We start from the raw sequence: 22,670 nt of genomic DNA, 5'->3' as shown, positions 1-22,670 counted from the left end.
TGCCTACGTCACCGTTAATCCTACTGCCCAAGGATTTCCGCACTGGTGGAGCAGAAAGTCCCAGGACCCCGGGGAGCCTCCTATCTTGGGTTCTGGACCACTGCACTTCTCTCTCCGCCTCGTCTCAGCAGCAGCCCACAGAGCTCAGCGGCTTTGCCAGCAGGTCTCGGTTCAGAGTCCCTTGATCATTCGCTGCAGACAACAATGTCCAGCTGGCTTCCATGTACTGTTACAGTGTGTTTTCCCTGTCTGTCTTCTGCAGACACAAAGCAGTAGAGCAACATCCACAAGTTCAAGCACTTTTGTACTGACTCAGTAAACACGTTAAGTCTTCTTAGGGGGTAGGGAGTGGAGGCCGCTGTGTCCAGGGGTGCAGGCTGGGAGGATACTCTGATGGGGATGGGCAGGCGATCCTCTGTCTCCTACCCTGCTCATCCCTCCAAGCATTTGAAGACAGTCAGAGTAGTTGGCACCAAAACTAAAGGATGAAGGGATGGAGAGGGACTTGAAGAAGTCGGTTTTGTTTTCTTTTGTTTTAAATTCAAAAAGCAGAGAGATAAAGAGAGTTTTCATCCCCTGGCTCACTCCCCAAATGCCCTTAAAACAGAGGGTGTTGGAGGGGCAAAGCCAGAAATTGGGAACTCAGTCCAGGTCTGCTACATGGGTGGCAGGGAACCAAGTCCTGGAGGCATCACTGCTGCCACCTAGGGTGTGCATTCCAAATTGGTACCCTCTTCCTACTACAGACACTGTTTGCTCCAGAAGATGGCCTTTGAGAAGCCCGCTGGAAGCCAAGTCCTCCAGACACATACCCACGGTCTCCACCTGCACATAGGCAAACACTTTCTTTGTTTTCTCAGAGGTGGGAAAGGAGGTGAGGATATTGGTCTGTCATCAGACAGTATGACATAAGCCATCAGGAGAAATCAGAGAGCATAAAAACAGAAAATAACCACGTTCACATGTTCTTGCCTTCATTTTAAATTGTTTTCAAAAACGGAAGATGCACTGCTCTCTTCATTTTCTAAGAAAAGGAATCAAATCTGCATGGTAAAAGATGTTTCTTCTGAGGACAGGGAAATAGAACCCAGATCCCTTCTTGAAGTTCTGATTTGCATGTTTTCCCCATTCTCCACTTTAGGGATATTTCTCTTTTCCATCTAAACCCCAGAGGAAGATTCGCTCCAGCTCAGGTTTTTGCCTAGTATCTGGTCCTCATCGAGAATGGGTACTGGAATCTGAAGACCAAAAAGCAGAAGTCATGTCAAGGTGACACAAACTTATCTGTGTAAAAAAGAAAAAGCACCAAAGCTCTCTGCTCTCCCCCCGCCCCCAAAACCCCATGTCTACCTCCGTGTCTATCTCTCATACACACACAAACACACAAACTCAATGTTAGCAATCCTAGGATACCTTTTGAAGAGACAGAAAAGAAGAAATCAAACAGAATTCATTCTTAGGAGAAAATAGATGCTTATATAGTGTGCCTTATGAGCAAAAAGAATTCCTAGAAAGAAAAAAAACAATCAATTGACAACACAATAAATTATTGACACTGCCTTTTTCTTCTTTGCACAGAAAGTGATGAAGACAACATCAAGAAAAGCTGCTTTGAGTTTCCTAGAGATCAGAACTAACAAGTCAAACAGGTTCTTCCCATAAAGCCAGTGCTTCCCCTCCCAGTGTATCCGCCTTTACTTCCACAGCAGCCATTCCTGCTGGCAGATGCGGAGTTTGTTGTGGAGTCAGCCTGGCCCACCTTTCATTCTGCAGGCTTCTGACAGGCAGGGGTGACAGAGGATTGAGATTCCTCCCCTCCATCAGCCTGCCAGGCATCCCAGGATCAGACCGCAGCACCTGTAACAGTGCTTCCCCAGGGCCTCAGCACACCGACCAGGCTAACATCAGGGGAAAGAACTTGACAAAAATGTGCCAGGTATTGCATTCACTTGCCAGGGTCAACAGGGACTTCTCCAGGCCTCTCCTTGTAACCTGGGGCATGCTACCCTCAGTTCAGTTCATGGTTAGGGTGTATGCACACACACACACACACATGCACACAAAGGAGGCTTAAAAACAACTGCCTTTTCATATTTATCTTTTTTCTTCTGTATTTCATCAGCAGTCAAAAGAGAATGCTCTGAGTCTCTTTAGAGGGCAGTCCCCAATCTCACCTGGTACAATTTCCTTTGTCAATGCCAGCACAGAAATGAAATCCATTCTTTGAGTTCAGACAGTCAGCACAAGATGCCTGAGTGACAATTACACGACGTGGTCACGAGAAATGCCTGGGGAAATCATACTTCTAGCTTAATCTCAGTGAATAGGAAGAAGCACTGAAATTGCAGGTTGATGTACCACCTCATACCCACCTGCAGTTTCAGCTTTTCATTCTCAAAAAACTCTTTGGAAGATGGGAAATAATATTAAGGTACAGTTGAAATCTCCATGACTTGTAGAAAGGATTGGTGGTTGGTAAACCTGGCTTGGTGGGGGACTGAAAACTTTTTTCCCTCCAGATTCATCCAGGGAAAAAGCAAACTAATTGCCAGTGTTGATTTCCAGCAGAAAACACCTGTCGTTTATTAAAGTGATTGTTGCAAGGAAATGCTATTTGTACAACCCAGGTGTTAACCAATGGGAGAGACGTCCACAGGAACTTGATGCCTGGGTGCTTTGATTTTAAAAAGCGAAGTTTTTCCTGGTGCTTGTCCTTAGGGAAGGTGACTTCCTCCTCCAGCAGGATGTAGTTACTGAATCGAGTGTTCCCTTGATGCTGCAGGTCACCCAGGTGTTTGCTGAGTGTGCAGATCACCAGTGACTCCAATGACATTTTTCATTCAAGCATGTGTGCTGGAGCCCCAGGCACCTATATTTTTTAACAAGATCTTCAGGAGAAGTTAAATAACTTGTCTAGCATCATATTATTGGCTAATGGCAAAACCAAAGCTGGATCCAGGTTTCTTAACCTTTAGATCAACAATATTAGCAACCCTGTGCTGCATTCAACATTACTAAGGAAACACAGCAATTAAAGTTGTCAGGCAAAGAAATGCAGGATGGTATTTCTTTAAGGCAACCATGTTTCCATAGACGGCCATGGAAGTTGAGGGTATCACTGAGTCACTATTTAAGGCTCTAGTTTGGAAGATCATGTGCTATTGTAATTTTAATAATTATTTCTACTTTACAAGTTTTTGATAGAACTCAGCTATTCAGCTACATGCTCAAATCCCGAGAGTTCAATGGCCAAAGCATCAAAGTCCAGGAATAACAAGTTCAAAAATGCTGCCTGTTCTGGCTCTGACCTCCAGCCCTGCTTTCTTTCATGATCTGGATCACAGAGGGAGGAGTCCCATTTGTTAAGGAGGAAGTGTATCCATGCCTCTTGCCCCTGTAGTAGCCACAAATCCAAGACAGGGTCTTGCTTTGGCACAGTGACTATTCACAAGCAAGGTGGTCTATTTCCTCAATGTTACACATGGTACAAGGGGCTCCCAGACACTTTGGCTGGGACCCTTTGGATTATAGTCCTTAATATTTCCTGTGAGTACCTGGGCTGCCCCCAATGGGTTTGGGTAGGATCTGGATAGAGTTGGGTAGCAGGGTCTGGGCTCCAGGACATCCTGCAATGAAATATAATTTGAAGGCAATCCAGAAATTGAAGCATTTTTATAAATACATTTTCTTTTAAAATATAAATTTTAGTTCTAATATTTTCTATTTTAAAAAGAGATTTATTTATTTATTTGAAAGCCAGAGTCTCTCTCTCTCACACACACACAAAGAGAGAGAGAGAATTATCCATCCACTGGTTCACTTTGCAAATGACCATAATAATCAGAACAGGACCAGCACAAAGCCAGGATCAAGGAACTACACCCGGGTCTCCCATGTGGGTGTCAGGGACCCAAGTATTTAGGCCATCTTCTGCTTTCCCATTCACATTAGCAGGGAGCTGGACTGGATGCAAGGCAGCTAGGACTTGAATCTGTGCCCCGATGTGAGAAGGAGGGCCAGGGACGTGCTTTTCACAGAGATTCTGTCCTGTTTGGCTGCAAAGGGAGCTGAAACGAGGCCAGTGCAATTATGCAGGACAGCCAGAATCAGGCAAACAGAGGTCAGACCAGGGTTTAGGCTGCAGCATCAGACTATTTGTACCATGGCCTGCCGAGCCGGGTCCTGAAGGCTGGAACCCTTATGGTAGGAAGAATGAAGCCCCCACAGATGTCCAGAACCTGTGACTATGTTGTGACCTAACACAGGGGAATTAAGGTTGCAGAATGAATTGAGTTGCTAATCAGCTGACCTTAAACTAAGGATATTATTCTGGATTAACCAAATAGGTCTAATGTAATCCCAAAGGTAGACGAGAAGGTTGGAGTGATGTAATACATGAAGGGATGGATCCATTTTTGCTGACTTTGAAGGTGGAGGAAGGGGCTATAAGCCAAGGAATATAGGAAGCCTCTAGGAGCTGGAAAAGGCAAGCAAATCGATTGTCCCCAAATATTTTTAGAAGGAACACAGTCCAACTGACACCTTAATTTTATCCCAGAAAGAAATGTGTCCAATTTCTCATCTGTAGAACAGTAAGATGTTAATATTTGTTTGTTTGTTTTTTGGCAGATGTTTGGCATAGCAGTTAAAACGCCACTTGGTGATCCTGCATCCCATATCACAGTGCCTGGGTTTGAGTTCTGGCTTCCTGATAATGTGGACTTTGGGAAGCAGCAGGTAATGGCTCAAGTAATTGAGTCTTGGATTGAGTTCTTGGCTCCTTGGCTTCAGCCTGTCCCAGCCTCAGCTGTTGTAGGCATTTAGGGGAGTGAATTAGCAGATGAAAGATCTCTTTTTTTTTCTCTCAGCTCTCTCTTTCTATCCCTCTATCCCTGCCTTTCAGGTAAATAAACAAATATGTGTTGTTTTTAAATAACTAGGTTTTTCATATCAGTAATAATAAACTAGTATCTCTTCTCATGTTTGTAAATGCATAAATAAAAAGCATTACATTATAATGGAAAGTAGTTAAATTGAAACTCAGTTATTTAAACATTTTTAAAGTTATGTAAAATATACTCATGTATAGCCCTTTATTAATTCACTAAATAATATTCTATTTCATGCTGGTATAATAATTACCAGACTTTTGAAGTAGTGATGGTCATCAACAATATTCTGCGATACCTGCCACAGCTGTGATATGATGATAAATTACTTGTGATTTCCAATTATGATGGTCACAGGTATGGTTAATATTGTTGTAGCTTATTGCTTACATTCATGGTGGAAGGAAACACCAAATGTCCTTCAGAGGTTAGTAAAAATTGAGATGCAATTTTCTCATTCAAGTTCATGGACTACTTAATTCTGTCCAGAAATCCATTAGGTGTCAGACTGGGGTTGTGACCTGCTGACTTGGCTGTGGTTAAAGCAAACTATTTCAGGACGAGCGTTTTGGACGTCAGGACAAGCACTTCGGACGTCAGACGACATCCTGGAAGATCTAAACACAAACAGCTCGAGAGAACATCAGAACCCAGGAACAAAGCCAAGGAGATGAGAGCAGCAGAGTCCCATGTGCGAGCCTAAGGCACACCTGCTGGGATGTGATAAGCTCAGCCAGGGGCAGTTCTGATCACTCCTATGCAGTTTCTCACTGGAAAATTCTGGGCAGATGCAGAATTCTCTTTATGCACAATATGTTTATAAAAATGCATCAATTTCTGGGAATTCTCTGAGCAGCCCCCACAGAAGGGAGATGATCCTATACCTGAAGGGGCTATCATTGAACATTCTAGGGATATGGTACCTGATTTGGTACCTGAAGCTGGGCTCCTTCAACCACCAGAATGGAATCAGGGTGGAAACAGTTCATAAACTATTCTGTTTGCCTACATGTTATTTTAGAGTGTAACTTTTCATTAGACTATAATTTTCCACAGATGTATTAGTCCGCTTTTCAACACTATAATGAAATACTTGACTAGGGCTACTTATGCAGAAGAATAGGTTTATTTAGCTCACCGTTTTAGAGGTTCCAGATCCCAATGGCATGGTGTGAGCTCTGTGGTGAAGGCTGCAGACAGCAGTCAAGACAGACAGCAATAGTGGCAGCATGGGCAGGGTCAATGATTGCATCCCAAACCATTAAGGAGAGAAAGCTAGGTGGCCACCCATAATCCCTTTTAAAGGCACATCACAATTGATTCAAGGACATAGCATGAGGTCCCACCTCCTAAGGGTCCTTGGCCCCTCCCCATACCACCAGTCTGGGGATCAAGTTCCCAAAACATGAACCATTGAGGGGACACTAACCATATTCAAACCACGGCAATAGGGGAATATAGATAGACAGATAAAGATCTTAAGCTTATTGAATACAGATAGTTCCATTATCCCAGAAAGTTCTTTTGTGTGGCTTTCTAGTCAAAAACTAACCTTCCTTTGTAAAGGCAATAACTGTCCTGACTTCTAGTATTTCTTAGCTTTCTATATCCTTGAACTTCATTCAAATGCATTTTATAATATGTATTGCCTCGTGTCTGTCTTCTTTCATGCAGCATAACAGCTTTATTGAGATAAAGTTCAGATACAATATAATATACCCATTTAAAGTATACAGTGCACCTTCAATATCAGTGAAAATTGATATTGTTGGTAAAATGTATCAGTTTATTCATTTTTATTGCTGACTAATGTTCCACTAACTATATGGATATACCATAACTTATTAATATATGCTCGATGGGCTTCTGAGTTATTTTCAGCAGTATTTTATATTGCTATGAATAAAGCTCCTACAAAGAAGGGGTTTTTTAAGACTTTTGGTGGACGTATTTTACGTCTCTCAGGTATATGCACAAGAGTAGAAATGCTTTGTTATAAAGGGGTAAACATAACGTGGTAAGAAACTGCCAATGGAGGTTCCAGGGTAGTTATTCCATTTTACACTCCCACCAGCAGTAAGCAAGAGTTCCAGTGGTTTTATATCTTTGTTACATTTGGCATTGTCTTATTTTCTATTTTTAGCCATTCTAGTCGGTATGAAATGGTATTTCTCTGTGGTTTTAATTTGCAATTCTCTGATGAAAATTTATATTGAGCACAACCCAATCTTTCTTACCACTGCCTGTTTTATTTTGTCAGTATTTGAGGAAGGAGAGACTCTGGCTACAGTTGAAGTTATTTTTGGTTCACCTTTGGATTCAATTTAGGAGGTTGGAATTCATTTACCACAAGGACACAATGTATTATGTTATTTCCTTTCTGTTTACCATCCTCTTCACTGCTGTCTTCTTGGAAAACTTTGGGTTTGGAAGGCAGAGAGAGAATTGTTGAACCAATTCTGTTCATCAAGGCTTCCTTTGGTCTACTGCTATTTAGCTTCTGTGCTAGACTCACAGAAAAATGTGATTTAGGTTTTGTATGAGTATTTCTCTGTTACCATGGGAACAAAGGGCTTTCATCTCTATCTGTATCTAGCTTCTGAATGAATCAGTAGCAACAAAAATGAGGAAATTCCAAAAATTATGAAAATTTTCAGCTGCTCTTGGAATGAGGTCTCTCAAAGGCACTAAGGTTGCACTGTAATATGCAGGGATTAGTGGGACCTAAGAAGTGGCTTCACTTTTCTCAATACAGGCACCCTCCACCACAGCCCAGTCCCCTGTATGCTCATCAGCCAGCACAAGTCATATGACTGTGATGATTCCCAGTTTTGGATATTCATCCTCAGGCTAAAGGAGAACCCTGCAGCAAAGTATTAGTATTGTTCTTTTCCAGTTTTTGTAAAACAGCTATAATGAGATAAAATTTACATGCTATACCATTTGCCCATTTAAAAGCATACAAATAAATGAATCTTAATTTATTCACAGATGCATACAAATGTCACCACAATAGATTTTAAAATATTTTCATCACCTCCAAAGGAGCCAGTACCCCTAAACTATCACCCTTTATTCTCCATCTTCCCTAACCCTAACCACTGATATCCTTTCTATCTCTACAGCTTTACCTATTCTGGCCATTTCATAAAAATGGAACCAAGTAAGCTGTGCTCTTTTGGGACTAGTTTCTTTCACTTAATGCAATGTTTTCAAGCTGTATTCTACTGGGGCATTTGTTAGCACTTCACTGCTTTTCATGATTAGTGATAATCTGTTAAAAGCAATGCCATCTCACTGTTCCAGGTGATCAGTTTCAGTTCACAGTTGGTCATGGTGAAGGGACTGGGAGTCAAAGGGAGCACATAGACAAGTCTAGTACCTGCTAACGCTAACTGATGGAGTAAATAAAGGGGAGAGCGATCCAACATGGGAAGTGAGATACTCAGCAGACTCATAGAATGGCAGATGTCCTAAATAGCACTCTGGCCTCAGAATCAGCCCTAAAGGCATTCGGAGCTGGCTGAAAAGCTCATGAGAGTATTTCAGGCATGGAAAGCCAAGACACTCTGGCAAAAGATCTCTGTGAGTGAGATCTCAGTGGAAAGAACAGGTCATCAAAGAAGGAGGTACCTTTCTCTGAAGGGAGGAGAGAACCTCCACTTTGACTATGACCTTGTCTAAACAAGATAAGAGTCGGAGAACTCAGAGGGCTTCCATAGCCTTGGAAACTCATGACTGGAGCATAGGGAGATTACTGATGCCATAGACAGGAGTGTCAATTGGTAAAGTCAACAACAGGAGTCACTGTGCACTTACTCCTCATGTAGGATCTCTGTCCTTAATGTGCTGTACACTGAGATTTAATGCTATAACGAGTACTCAAACAATATATTTCACTTTGTGTTTCTATGGGGGTGCAAACTGTTGAAATCCTTACTTAATGCATACTAAACTGATCCTCTGTAAAAAAAAAAAAAAAAAAAAGAAATTATCAACTCCCAACTTGACTCTCACTGGGATTAAACATGACAATAGGTCTGATCTGATTTCATCATCATTTAAAAAATCATCTATTATTTTTCACTTTATGTTTCTGTGTGGGAGCAAACTGTTGAAATCCATACTTAATGTATACTAAGCTGATCTTCTGTATATTAAGATAATCGAAAATGAATCTTGATGTGAATGGAAGGGGAGAGGGAGTGGGAAAGGGGAGGGTTGTGGGTGGGAGGGACGGTATGGGGGGGAAGCCATTGTAATCCATAAGTCATACTTTGGAAATTTATATGCATTAAATAAAAGTTTAAAAAAAAAAAAAAAGGCCTTTGAACATGTCCACCACCTTGGTAATGTTCCAGAACCAGCTGGACCAGAGTAGTCCAGTACGCTACAAGATCTGTGAAAACCTGGCTATTTTCTGGAACACAAAAGTGTGTGGCCAGTGCTGGTGGACCCAACATTCCACGGGGGAAGCCCTAGGAATGAAACTGTTGATCTAAAAAGAATAGATCAAATAAAGTCTCTGAAGTATAAAAAAAAAAAAAAAAAAAAAGAAATGCAATATTTTGTTATTCATTCATCAATTCATAGAAATTTGGGCTGCTTCCACTTTTTGGCCACTATGAGTAATGCTACTGGGGCCAGCGTTGTGGCATAGTAGGTCAAGCCTCTGCCTGGAGCACCAGCACCCCATACAGGTGCCAGTTCGAGTCCTGACTGCTCCATTTCTGATCCAGCTCTCGCTAATGGCCTGGGAAGGCAGAGGAAGGTGGCCCAAGTGATTGGGTTTCTGTATCCACATAAGACCTGGAGGAAGCTCCTGGCTCCTGGCTTTGGATGGGCTCAGCTCCAGGTGTTCTGGCCATTCGGGAAGTGAACCAGTGGATGGAAGACCTTTCTCTCTCTCTCTCTCTCTGTAACTCTGCCTCTAAAATAAATCTGGGGCCAGCATTGTGGCTCAATGAGTTAATCTTCTGCCTGCAGTGCCAGCATCCCATATGGGCACCGGTTCGAGTCCCGGCTGCTCCTCTTCCAATCCAGCTCTCTGCTATGGCCTGGGAAAGCAGTAGAAGATGATCCAATAGCTTGGGCCCCTGCACCCACATGGGAGACCCAGAGGAAGCTCCTGGCTCCTCCGTTGTGGCTATCTGGGGAGTGAACCAGAGACCTTTCTCTCTGTATTTCCCTCTCACTGTCTGTAACTCTACCTCTCAAATAAATAAATAAAATCTTATAAAATAAAATAAATAAATCTCTTAAAACATAATGCTACTATGAACATCTGTGTACAAGTTCTTGTGTTTTAATTAAAACATATGTTTTAACTTCTTTTAGGTATATACCTAAGAGTAGAATTGCTGGGTCTTATTGTAATCCTATGTTGAATTATTTGCACAACTGCCAAAATGTTTTCCAAAGTTGTTGCAGCATTTTACAGTCTCGCCAGCAGTGTATGCACATTCCAATTTCTCTACATTCTCATCAACTGAATTTTTATTCTAGTCTTCTTAATGGTTGTGAAACATTGCCTCATTGTGCTTTTGAATTACATTTCCCTGATTATTAATGATGCCAAGCATCTTTTTGGTAACTTCTTGCCAATTTATATATATCTTCATTGAAAAAAAGTCTATTAAGATCCTTTGCTCACTTTTTACAAATTTTTAAGGTGGTAAAATATATATAACATAAAATTTACTGGATGATCAAAGATTTGTCAGATAATGTGTATGACTAACAACAAACTGTGACTAACTCTGGAGTAGAATTGCTTTGCTATGGGAGGATATAGAAATAAGCTAGAGAAACCACACTTAAGTTTCATGCTTTGAGCTGTTGGCTCTGAAATACTGTCTGATGATAAACAACTGGCAATTAAATACATTTGATATTACCTTTGACATTTCTTTTCAACTCGAGCATGTCCCTGAGAACCCTTTCATACTTAATTTGGAAATCACCATTATAAGATCTTCTTGCCATAAAAATTCCTACTCCTAGGACTTCTAATTGCTATCAATTTCATGCAAGAAGTCTCAGCCTATTTCCTACATGTATACTCTTCTCATCATCTGAACTTGGAGTGCTCCCAAACTATGCCCAAGTTTAGTACATTTAAGTGAAGTAAAGCAGGATGAATGTTCAAGAAAATCTTTTTATCCAAAATAGCAGTGAGCCTCGTATTGGAAGGTCACCAGCAAAGACTATCAAGAAAACAGAATTTAAAACTTGTAGTTAGGACTTAAATGATATGTTTTTACACAGCACCAAAATTCACTCCTGTAACTAAACTATTATTTTGCATGACTGTTCTGCAACCAATCATGAACTTCTTGGGGACAAGGACTGCGTCATATTCATTATGTGTCCTCAGCACCTAACCCACTTCCAGGCATATAGTGGAAAGTCAATAAATAGAGTTGAATGAGTAGATTATGAGAAATCTTCTGTCTCAGTCCATTTTCAGTTGGTATAATAGAATACTTGAGACTGGGGGTCCATAAATAAAAGATGTCTCCTTTGCTTCACAGTTCGAAAGGCTGGGAAGTCCAAGACCATGGCGCTGGCATCTGCTCAGGGGTCTCATGCTGCCTCAACTCAAGGTCGAAAGCAGAAGGTCAAGTAGGTACATGTAATGAAAAACACAGGGAGCAGCCCCTGTGTGTATTTTTCAATCCTGTCCTACAGGAGCCAGAATTCATTCACAGGAGAAAGACATTGATCCATTCATGAGAGTTCCCAGGAACCAAACGCCTCTCACTAAGGTGGACACCTCCCAGCGTGCAGCAATGGGGATCAAGCCTCCATATGAGTAGTGGTGGGGGCAAACCACATTCAAACTGAGCAGCATCTTTTCTGAATTATGCCAAATGCAGGTTCAGAAAAAGCCAAGGAGGTCAAAAGCATATGGTACTACTGACCCCTGAAGGTAACAGGTTAAAGACTACAAGACCACGTGTGTGTTTCAATGGAGCTAGAATGTCCTAGATTAAATTATGATATGAGCCCTAGTGGTGGGGACAGTGGGAAGTGCGAGAAGAGCTCTTCAGAAAGAACCTTCTTACCTTTGTTAACACTATGATCCCAGCTCTCCAAGAAGTCCTCCTTCAGTGAAACATGGCTTCACTTGGAGTTCACTTATAATTCAGCCCTTAAAGCAATAGGAGGTGATGGGTCCATTTGGTCATTGGAATTCCCATCCCTATGGGATGACCATCTAGGTGGTTTAAAGGCAGCAAAATCTTTAGGAAATGGACAAGTGGGCAAAATTGATGTCTGGTTTTAAGCAGTCTCCAGTTTACCTTTCTTGGGGACATTTTACAGCATGGTTTATTTTTCCCTTCATTTAGAGTCGCATCCAGTTCACAATGGCCCATTGTTGAAGCAAAGCCTCCTTCCTGCTCTTAAATGCCAAATAACTGCAGAAGGTTGGCATATTCTTTCCCAATGTTACTCATAGGTCTTTTCAGTGGAGAGTTTGACGTTTCTTAAGCAATGCCCGAGATAACAAATTCTTCTTAGCTATTTTCATGCAAAATTTACTTCTATTTGAGTAAAGTAGAAAAAAACCTAGAAAACTCTGAATTTTAATATTCTCATATTGAATCAGATTTCAAATAATTAAAATTGAGCTTGAAGGTAGACCTGGAGCAAGTTACTTAGCTCTTGGTGCCTCAGCTGTACCATCTATCAAACAGCAGGACTGGACTCAATGATAAAGTTGTTATTGTAGGACTGGCATTAAGGAAACAAAATTTCCTACTGGCTTATATTTTTTAAAGTAAAATTTTCATTCAATTTTAACACATGTAAATAAAAGTATGCATATTTCAATGATTTGCTTAATGGCTTACCACAAAGAGAAGTCTAGAATCAAGCACCTGCCAGTGCCGCGGCTCAATAGGCTAATCCCCCGCCTGCAGCACCAGCACCTCGGGTTCTAGTCCCAGTTGGGGCACCAGATTCTGTCCCAGTTGCTCCTCTTCCAGTCCAGCTCTCTGCTGTGGCCTGGGAAGGCCGTGGAGGATGGCCCAAGTGCTTGGGCCCTGCACCCTCATGGGAGACTGGGAGGAAGCACCTGGCTCCTGCTTCGGATCTGCACAGCACGCTGGACATAGTGGCCATTTGGAGGGTGAACCAATGGAAAAGGAAGACCTTTCTCTCTGTCTCTCTCTCTCACTGTCCACTCTGCCTGTCAAAAAAAAAAAAAAAAAAAAGAATCAAGTACCACTTTGATGAAGAAATCCAACATTACAAGCATCCCAAGTCCCTCTCATGGCCTATCCACCTAACCATATAAAATATAACCATTATGTAACCATTATCCTTACTTTTTTTAAAAAAAATTTTCAGGCCGGCGCCGTGGCTCACTAGGCTAACCCTCCGCCTAGCGGCGCCAGCACACCGGGTTCTAGTCCCGGTTGGGGCGCCGGATTCTGTCCCAGTTGCCCCTCTTCCAGGCCAGCTCTCTGCTGTGGCCAGGGAGTGCAGTGGAGGATGGCCCAGGTGCTTGGGCCCTGCACCCCATGGGAGACCAGGAAAAGCACCTGGCTCCTGGCTCCTGGCTTCGGATCAGCGCGGTGCGCCGTCCGCGGCGGCCATTGGAGGGTGAACCAACGGCAAAGGAAGACCTTTCTCTCTGTCTCTCTCTCTCACTGTCCACTCTGCCTGTCAAAAAAAAAATTTCTTTATTTGAGAGGCAAAGTTACACAGAGAGGGAGAAACAGAGAGAAAGGTCTTCCAGAAGCCAGGAGCTTCTTCTGGGTCTCCCACATGGATGCAGGGGCCCAGGCACTTGGGCCATCTTCTACTGCTATCCCAGGCCATAGCAGAGAGCTGGAATGGAAGAGGAGCCAGGACTCGAACCGGTGTCCACAAGGGATGCCGGCGCTTCAGGCCAGGGCGCCAGCCCCAACCCCATATCCTTATTTATAAAATCACACATTAGTTTGCTTTTGAATTACATAATGAAATTATACTATATGTATTTTTCATGTCTGTAATTTGATACAAATCAAAATTCAGATTTTTCAGCATAGTTTGATGACCAAGACACTGGACACTGGGCCTCTATGCCTAGGCCTCTGTGTCATTCTGGATTATTGAGTAGTGTGTGTAGTCGTGTGTGGAGTAGTGTGTATTTTGAGTGGAAACACTAAGTACACACTAACACAGAAAACTAGAATTTCACATAATCTTTGGAAGAGCTGGAGGTGCAAATCAAGAAGGCCATTTTAGGAGATCTGGAGGTACAGGTATCCCAGGGAAGCCTCGGCGGATGACCTCAGCTGCCCAGTCCAGGGCATCCACAGCCAAGGGGAGCCACACAGGAAGACCTCAGTTTTTCCTTCCGGGGCTGTTGCAAGAGAAAAGTGCCTTCTCCTCTCCCGCCCTCCTAGGTTCACATCAGTGTCTTTCACCGGCAAATTTAATCAAGAATCTTACTGGAAGGGGATTCAGGAAAGTGTCACTCTGGATTCCTCGTCTGTGATCTAGGGGCAATGATGACGTCGAGCAAAAAGCAGATAATTTGGCTGAGGCACAGACAGTTTTAAATTGGCCAAGTGGAGAGAATCGGTCTGTCTAGAATCTGATCTTCTGCCTCTCTGAAGTCTCTCTGAAGTCGTCAGATCCATTTCCAACACAAATCCTACAGTGCCCTCCTTAGGGATACTTGAAAGCTTGCTCCTCTTTCACTTCTTTCAGAATCTGTGAATTAGAAGGTGCCTGTCCTCTTACATTGCAGATTGCCTAGGTAGCTTTTGAAGAAAAGCAGGCTGGTGCCGAATCATCTGAGGACCCCCAGAACTAAAGCAATATGACATATCACATTGAACATGGCCATTTCCAACAGATGTGGCTCTCAGAGGATGAGATCACCTTTTGGGGAAAGACATGGCTGAAAAGAATTATGATCATTCATTTTCTGCTAACAGAAACCATTCCCTGCATCCTCCCAACACCTAGGCTTCCGATCTTTGAAGCTGCCCTGTCCTCACGGAATTACCGTGCAGGTAAGGAGTTTTGTCTGCTTGCTTTTCTGTGCATCTAAATATCCTAACAATCGATCCCCAGAGAGTCGCAGTAACCAAGCAACACCAGTCATGCTCTAATTGCAAGGCCTTCAATCCACTTATACTGTGCTGTTCTAGTTCTAAATAAAAACACCAAAGGCAGAACTGCAGAAATTAGATTTGGGTCTTTATGACAACAAACAGATGACTGAGCCCTCCCCATCTTCTTACTATTGATTAAAAATTATGAGATAAGTGCTTTTAAAAAGATTAGAACCCCAAATCTCACCCAAGAATCAAATCAAAGCCAATAACCTGTTTTTCTTATGGGAAAAAAAAAAAGAACATGGAAAAAGATAGCTTTTGTCTACTGAGTTTATTTTATCCCAGCTGCTTTCTCCATTTATAATTTAGTCCCACGTGTGTTTTCAGAAACATTTCCAATTTGGACGGGTTTCTTGGACAGGGACTTAATGGACAAGGTTAAACACAGCTGTTCTGGTGCCTGAAATCCTTAAGAGTCCAGCAGGACCTGAGCTAGTAAAATAAACTCAGAAAAGGCTGTCTGGGCCAGGTTTTCTAGAGACAAAATGAGCATAAGTGAGCACGAAGTGAACAGGCCTCCTGGGCCAACGTCAGAGACAGCCCTAGGGACGGGATTTAGAATACAAAAGTCATATCTATAGTACAAGTGCCACAAGGCAGGGTGGACTTGGACATTCTGGCCTTTAATCATCAGGCTATCACAAGGACAAGTGTCCAGATGAGTACTCTCTGTATCAGCACTTTTTATGATAAATGCTTCATTTGCCAGGAATTTTGATATCAGGTTACTGATGATAAAAATGACACTCAAGTGCAAGGTCAAACTACAACATCTACAATTCCCTTCTGTTAGCCAAAACACATCGTCCTAATTATCCAGAGAGAAAGGAGTAATTGTTTTCTCAAACAGTGCCTTAATCTCTAGCGACTCACTAAGTACTTTTATACACATCATTTCATCTCCAGGGTTTCTGTGCCCTTGTTACACAGATGGATTGAACTGGAAACAGTTTCAGTTTGCCTGTTTTGGGTATCTTCTTCTTTCTCTGGGCTGCATTCTATCCTTTGTGGCCTGGCAGACACATTATCATTTTGCACTTCCAGGTACGTGATACCTCTAGAGAGGCCAAGAGACCAGAACCATCTTCTTATGCGCCCTGGTGTCTTTATCTTGATTCCAGGTTCTTGCGCCCAAAGAGATAAGAATTCAAAGCGGAAGCATAACACAGTGCACAAGTGGGGAAGATTTATTTAAAAGAGAAAAAGTGAACAGCGAACATACGTTCATGTGTGACTGACTATAGGCTGCCCAACATGGAGAGATACCTGTCACATATGGGCCGTGGGACTGCCTATGAGGATAGAGGGAAGGGAACCAAGCCCGAGAAGGATCTCCAAGTATGGTGCAGAGCAAAAGAAGGGCCTCTCCCATGTTATCAGTCTCTTTTCTATGAGGTAGGGGATGGTGTCTTAATTGAGTAAACATTTGGGGTGGGATCCACATGGAGCCCAGTGTTGGGAGGCCTTTTTGGGAGTTTAATTTCCATGTGGTCTTCCTAGTGTCTCCTCCTTCCTGGTCTGGGATGAGACACAGGTGCATCCTGGGAAGGTGGGCGTTTCAGTGTGACAGGTGAGGGGATAAAGCTACACTGTAGCCCTGGGAGAAATGCCAGCTCATCTACCCCTATGTAACGCCCTGCCTGGTTGTCCCAAATCAATCTTAGTTCCAAAATCTTAGATGAGAGCCCCTTGGTCTCCCTGAGCATCCCTTTCTTCCTGGATACGTTCTTGGTGTGTTGTCAACATTGTGGTGAGTCTCAGCAACCAAGAACAAATGAAGAAAGGAGATTGTGTGGATGTGGGATTCTAATACATGGTGGTAAGAATATGATTGAGAATGACTTTTTGTTGGCATTGCATAGTATGATTGAAAATGTACACATCATTGGATGCAGAAAATTCTGACTCTATTCCAAAGAAATCACTACATAAAAATGCAAAGATATACAAAGATGTTCATCAGAATTAGAAACCAAAATATCCATAAACATGAGAGTAGTTTTAAAAGATATGGAGTTTTCATCATAGAAGAGATTCTATATATCCACTAAAAGGAATCATTTTGATTAATATTTGACTTGAGTAGAAGCTGCATGATATGGTTTTGAAATGAAAGAATTATAAAGAAGTATATTTGATATAATCCTATTTATGTGTAAATCAAATAAATCCCACATTGTACTGGGGTCCAATCTCAGCACTGTGTCACTTTCATAGAAACAGCCTGGCAACCAAAAAGTGACACAAAGCAATTTCAGTCTTTGCTCTCAATTTTCAGAAAATATTAAAGAACATAGACTCCCTAACACACAATGCTGTTATCTTGAAATGTCCTCTGTATTGCAGCTGATTCATCTTGTTCCCTCTCACACTGTGGTAGTTCCTGAAGGCTCTCTCTCCCCGACACCCTTTCTACTCTCAACCCAAACTGCTCCATGATAGCAAACCAGTCAGTCACTTCTCTTCTGTCCCTCTGCCTTCTTCCTTTGGTTCTTTCTTCAGTGATTATCACAATCTAAATAATAAGGCAATGAAAGAAGAAAATGATAAGTGGGCCAAATTTTCTTCCCCGGGAATAAAAGGAAAAGAGATGGACAGAACTATTATACAAATATTGATTGCATGTATACACAGAAGCATCTGTAGGAATGTTGACAGAATTCTTAATAATAATTTCAGTTGGAAGTTCCCTGTTCATTTTGCTGTTATCTTTGTATCTCTCCTTATATCATTTGAATCATTCATGATGAACATGCTTTGTGTATCATCAGAAGTGAGAAGTACACTCATATCAACATGTAAAGAAAAAGGTTTTAGTGGTGCTCATAAGAAATAATGGAAGTGAGAAGACAGTTGAACTGTCTCTGTGCTCCACATAATAAGCTCCATGGTTTTGGTATGATTTGAATTACTCCTACGTGTTAGAGTTAGTCAGATTCTTAACAACAGTTCAACACTTCCCTATGTTGCTTCATATATTTTACGATCAATCAGTCCTGCTTCATTTGTAAGTACATGGGGATGTGATTTGCACAGTATCCAGTGACTAAACAAAAACTGTTCAACACTTCGAACTAATTATGATCTTTGCCATTTACTTGCCCTGGAAGCCATCCTTCTTAGGGAGCTCCTTGGTGAATGAGAAGTTAGTAAATATATATGCGTATCAATCTCAATCTCTCCACATCTACACATCCCCACACCTCTTCCTAAATACACAGCATTTATTTACTTTTATGATTGGAGAGCCAGACACATTTCCCTGAACACCTAGCTGGGCAGTGCCCAACATTCTGACTCATGAGTCTTCTCTTAGCTCAGGGAATTCAGAAGGGAAATTTGCAACATGGCCAGTGGGGCCCAATCACAACACTTTAATCACTAGTGCCAGACAAGTGGCGCTTCTGGTTCCCGAAAAAGGAGCTCATTAAATCAGACTCCTTATCCACAAGTGCCAAATGGCATCTTTGCTCATGGTTGGAAATTTCATCCTGGGATTTGCAGGAAGCAGAACTTGTCATCTCACGAGTTTTACACCTCAACATTCCTTTGGCATTGTAATTAAATAACTGAATGGGTTGTACTCATAGGCAACTTAAAGGAGGCCTCTTTGTGAGGAGAAAAGAAATAACTGTTGCTCAAAATCTTAAAGGACCTTGAGAAACTGGAGAAGTGATTGGAATCAGGTTTTAGTAGGCTAGTTGTGGAACAGATCATCCAGAGAGGGGAAAGTGCCATAGTAATGGCAAATTGCTCTTTGGCCTCACAGGCGTAGGTGGCAGGAATTTCACTCCAGTGATAGTACCTGAACATTAAGAGATATTTTTATAAACATAGCATAACACATCTGCTTTTTTCTTTTTAATCTAGAGGAGTGTATCTTTTTGTCATTAAAGAGCATCCTGAGTAGCCTTCAGTTATGTGAATGTGGGTGAGTGACCATACTTAACAAGAACTATTGTTTAATAGGGTCCTTCTGGTTTCAATGTTTTGGGTAGACCTGGGAGATATAACTTCTCTTTCCGGTAGGGAGAAGATCAACTCTCCTCGCAGCCCAGTCTCTCCCATCCCTGAAGGAACTGCTCAAGGGAAACATCACTTACACAGGGAAGCCTTCCGTGATTTTCTTCACTAGACAATTCTTCTATGTAATCTCACCTTGCACCACTCCTTCAGTGCCTTATCGCAGCTGTGGCTTTGCATTTACATTGCTATTCTTTGTTTACTGTCTCAGTCCCACTCTAGGTTTTAGGCAACATTATGGCAAAGATCACGGCTTTATTCAGCATTACATTTCTAAGACCTGGCACAGTGTCTAAGCCTGATTAGCACCAAATACATGCATTATGCATTATGTATGGAAAAAAACAGAGTTGAGAAGATCTCTTTGGGTTAGTAGCCATTGAGGTTCAGAAGCAGAGGAGATAGCCAAATGTTCACATTAAAGTTACCATGTGGCTGGGGCCAGTGCTGTGGCGCAGTAGGTTAATCCTCTGCCTGCAGCACCAGCATCCCATATGGGCACCGGTTCGAGTCCTGGCTGCTCCTCTTCCAGTCCCACTCTCAGCTGAGACCTGGGAAAGCGGTAGAAAATGGCCCAGGTGTTTGGGCCCCTGCGTCCTCATGGGAGACTGAGAAGAAGCACCTGGCTCCTGGCTTTGGATCGGCATAGCTCTGGCTGTTGAGGCCATTTGGTGAGTGAACCAACAGAAGGAAGACCTTTCTGTAACTCTACCTCTCAAGTAAATAAATAAAATCTAAAATAAATAAATAAATAAAGTTACCATGTAGTTATAAAGGGATAAGGTCAGTAGTTTGACCCTAAATTTGGGTTACAAACAGAAAATGGGATGGTTGTTTCATTCCTACTATGTGATAGACTCCACACTGGTCTTGACTCGTTCCTGGGAAGGCATCCTAGGAACTGGCTGGGTACATAATGGAAGAAAAACATCTCTGTGAATGGTGATGATGAGGATCTCAGGCTTATTAAGATCTGAAGTTATCTCAACAGGCAAGGGAGTGTCTTTGCCTCGGAGGATTGTTGAGGTGATGAAAGGACTTTGTCAAAGTATAGAGTTTTATGCAGTTCCATTTTCCTGGACAACGTACAGTGTTTACTAACAAAGTCAAATCACCTGGCCCCATATGAGGGACTGCAAGTCCAGTGATTGGTACCCCATTTTCATCTACCTTCCGTTCGTACAGCCATTTTCACCTGAGTCTGACCTAGGGGAGATTAGCACCCTGTGGAAGTCACCAGGGGAAGGAATGAACATCCTTGTAATTCAAAGGGCCCTGGTTAGTTTTCAGGAAGACAATGCCGCTGAGTACAACCCAGACCAACCTCAAATGACAATTTCCAGTCTATCTCCTGACACACTTGATGACCCTAGGAAGAGAATTTCCATCGCTGACTTCCAGTAAGGCCAACCTCTACCACAAGCTTTCCTTTCCTCACCACCATTGTTCACTGAGATGACTCAGAGCTAGAATGACTGTCCTCCTTGCCACTGCTTCATGTCAGGATACAAGACCAGGGTGACATGAGAGCTAAAAGAAGAAGAGATTGAATGGCTGGACTGTCTATCTTTATAGCCGCATTAGGACTTGTGTGGTGACATACCCTAGGAACTGCAAGTGCAAGATATTTCCACCCAGAACTAAGTAGAGGAACAGTCTTGTTATATAAGTAAAGACTAAATGGCAGCTAATCCATTAGGCTCAGTGCAACCTCTAGTTCTCAGTCCTAACCGTTATCTCCCAGAAATGTAGATTAACTGCATCATCCTTCAGGTTAAAAATATCCAAGTGATTCTCAGTATCTACATAATCAAGTCCAAACTCTCTTCATACTATTGTCTCATGCACGTTCAGATGTCCTTGAATTTGTGTTATCCATACTAACTTAAAAATTTCTTCTGACACATTGTAAGTATAAAATCATATATACTTAAAAATTCAAACAATATAAATAGTTCAAAGAAAAATATTATGTTCCCCTACTCTATCTTTAGCTCTTTCCCTCCAGAAATAAACTGTAGGAGTGAGAATTGTAGTGCAGTGAGTTAACCTGCTACTTGAGACACCCATATCCCATATCAGAGCACCTATTGGAGTCCTGGCTACTCCTCTTCCAGTCTAACTTTCTGCTAATGCATCCTAAGAGGCAACAGATGATGGTTCAAATGCTTAGGTCCCTGCCACCCAAATGGAAGACCCAGATGGAGTTCCTGGCTTCTGCTTTGGCTTGGCCCAGCCCTTGCTGTCATAGGCATTTGAGTAGTGAACCAGAAGATGGAAAGTCTGTCTCTCTCTCTCTCTCTCTCTCTCTCTCTCCCTGCCTTTCAAATAGATTAAAATACAAGTTTTTTTTTTTAAAGAACTAAACTATAATGCTTTTGTATGTGGTCCTTCAGCTCTTCTATATGTAAACTTTTATGTATTGGAGTTGCATCATATTTTAGTGAACCAATTAATGCAAACACACACAAAAATACACAGAAGCAGACAGAGACAAACAAAAAGAAATTAACATATGTCTTCTCTAGTAAACTGTGAGATTTGTGAATTAAAGGAGTATTACTCACTAGCTGATGAATCCCTAGGTATAGTTACATGATAGGAGTTCACTAAATGTTATATAAATGAATAAAGGAATGAAATAAAATTCCTAATTGTAATGTGAACCTGAAAACATTCATTTGATGTGTCCATTGATACCAGGGACTTTTGTTAGGATCTACTGCATGCTGGACATTGTGGTCTACATGACAGGGAACAGAGGCAGCTACATAAATAGTGGTGATAGAAATAAATGCCACGACAACATAAAAAGGCAATGCCCAGGCACTCAAGGGAAGCCAGAGAACATTTTGAGAGAGTAGCATAAGCTTAAAATCAGGCAATGGCCTGTTGATAAACCAACTCTTTGTGGGAGGGATGTGGGAAAACCAAATAGAAGGCTTCTCCAGCAATACCACTGGAATAAAGACATTCCAGCCAAATTATGGAAATGCATTTTCTCCCCCTAACATCATAACCTCCCAATTCCACATCATTTCAGCTACCGCCACCCCTCCGATGTCCTATACAGGGGAAGCAAACTGTTCTTTGGAAGGTTTGAGCCAGTGGAGACTGGGGAAACTGGAGAAAGACTTCTCACCCCGACCAAGCACACAGAGAACTGTTATCTCCAGCTGCACGTGTTACATCTGTAACTTGCTGGCCTCCAAGGTGTGTATTCCCTCCTAAAGGCCTTTCTCCCTTTTCTAGTCCCTAATAGCTTCTGTTCTTTATCAGTATGTCCAACATAGTTCTGCTGAATAGACTAGAAATCTCTCAGAAAGACAAGGAAACAAGTGGAGATTTCAGATTATAATTAGGGTTCATCTCTACCAGTTGACATCCCCTGAGGCTTCAAGGTGGATATTTAAAAACAAGTTCATATCAGGAATATGAGGCCTGAAGTCTGAGAGATGAGCCACAGTGTATTTTAAAAGGTTTTGGACACAGTTAGGATTATATTGTTCACTGGAGCTGAGCTGTGCCATAGGAAGGTATCATTTCAAGATCCTGTTTCAGTTGCCCAAGTGACAAATAACATCATACACGTTTCTGGAAGAAAGGCTTTACAATAATTTGTCATCATTATCCCAAA

The 22,670-nt window shown here is 42.0% G+C and overlaps 1 long non-coding RNA gene across 1 annotated transcript; it reads left to right on the top strand.

The window, feature by feature from the left end:
* Positions 1-1,578: 1,578 nt before the first annotated feature.
* Positions 1,579-10,321, top strand: LOC149124579 (uncharacterized). The gene is made up of 3 exons (XR_016212893.1): positions 1,579-1,936; positions 4,630-4,737; positions 9,876-10,321. It is a non-coding gene; the product is annotated as an uncharacterized LOC149124579 (long non-coding RNA).
* The last annotated feature ends 12,349 nt before the right edge of the window (positions 10,322-22,670 follow it).

Source organism: Oryctolagus cuniculus, chromosome 9 (assembly GCF_051225735.1).
Source record: "Oryctolagus cuniculus isolate XC-2025 breed Fujian yellow rabbit chromosome 9, ASM5122573v1, whole genome shotgun sequence".
Classification (NCBI taxonomy): Eukaryota; Metazoa; Chordata; class Mammalia; order Lagomorpha; family Leporidae; genus Oryctolagus; species Oryctolagus cuniculus.
The sequence above is the reverse complement of the archived record's forward strand: the minus strand, read 5'-3'. Positions and strand labels throughout refer to the sequence as shown.